The sequence below is a fragment of the Lipotes vexillifer genome, unplaced genomic scaffold, assembly GCF_000442215.2.
Source record: "Lipotes vexillifer unplaced genomic scaffold, Lipotes_vexillifer_v1.1 scaffold387, whole genome shotgun sequence".
NCBI lineage: Eukaryota > Metazoa > Chordata > Mammalia > Artiodactyla > Lipotidae > Lipotes > Lipotes vexillifer.
The window spans coordinates 3,796,227-3,797,457 of record NW_006795399.1 but is presented as its reverse complement, the minus strand read 5'-3'; the positions used below and the strand labels follow the sequence as shown (position 1 = coordinate 3,797,457).

Here is a 1,231-nt window from a genome sequence, read left to right as displayed (position 1 = left end):
TTAGTCAAGGGCTGGAGAACCCAGTCCTCCACTCCAAGGAGACCTGTGAGGAACCGACAAGGTGGCTGGCGCATACGCGGCGCAGAATGGAGAAATCTCAACTTAGAGACTGGGGCAGGTGACCCGGCTCAATTCCAAAATTTAACACTTACTTCAACTACCAGTTCATTTCAAAAACTGTTCCAAGTCACAGTTCCAAGTCACACGGCAACTCAACAGCTTCTGTTCTCCTTCTACCAAACCGCAAGAGGAAGCTAGAGACCGCACCACTCTGCCCGGGGCAGTAAATGCTTCCTACTATTTGACCTCCATCCGACCGGCTGCTTTCCCCACGTTCTGCGTTCTCACTAGTGGATTCAGGAAAAATATCCCCGCCCACACTAAACGCGCAACGCAGGCCTGAGCAAGGGAGATATCCTGAGGGACCGCGCGCGGTTTTAGGGTCAGGGAAGAGGATTGTAAAGTGCTCACTGCCTTTCGGTTCCGGGACAAGAATCACTTCCCAACGATCGTGAGTCACCAACCGCCGCCGCGGGCCGGAAGTCACTGAGCTGGCGTCCGCCCTGCTCTGTAGGGCGGCGTTTCCCGTGAGCCCGCGGGCGCGCGAGGACTACGACTCCCGGCATGCTCAGAGGCCACGGGAATTAACCCTTCAGGGCCCGCGGATGCCCTGCGCCCCGCCTCCGCCCCTTACCTGGACCCCGCAGGGTGAGTTTTGGGGCGCTGGGGAGGGACTCTTTCCTTTATTTAAGGCTTAGGGGTGTGTGTGTGTGTGTGTGTGTGTGTGTGTGATGTACTCCCGGCTGGAGGAATGATTCTGACTTTCCTAAAATGAGACAATTTGCAGTAATGACATTCAAATGCTTTATTTGAGAGTGGGAGACCAAGCATCAACTCTCTGAATCCCAGGGCCTAAGAGGAATCACTACTATCTTCCTCAGAATGCTATCTAAATCGTCTCCTTCTCTACCCCCAGAACAAAAGTAACCAGCAACCCATCCCCTCTTCCGTACTCCCCCCATCGACTTCCACCCTTCCCCAGAGCCCCCAGCAAGGTTTGTAACCTGGCTACTGAGTCAGGGTTTTATTATCCCTCCGGTTGGGTATGAGTACTCATGGAGCCCAGGGGACCTCTCGCATCCTTTTGGATTAGAGATTTTAGAAATTAGGCCCTTTGCCTCTCAGAGCCTGCCCTTCCCCCCAGGTGTCACCACGGAGTCCCTGCAGGTTC

At 54.6% G+C, this 1,231-nt stretch overlaps 1 protein-coding gene across 1 annotated transcript in view; it reads left to right on the top strand.

Annotated features, from left to right (window-relative positions):
- Nucleotides 1-512: 512 nt before the first annotated feature.
- MYL6B (myosin light chain 6B) overlaps nucleotides 513-1,231 on the top strand; it is a 5,173-nt gene continuing 4,454 nt past the window's right edge. Inside the window, exon 1 of the mRNA XM_007467736.1 lies at nucleotides 513-708. The gene's annotated coding sequence lies outside the window, so the exon portion shown is untranslated. The remainder of the gene's footprint in view (nucleotides 709-1,231) is intronic.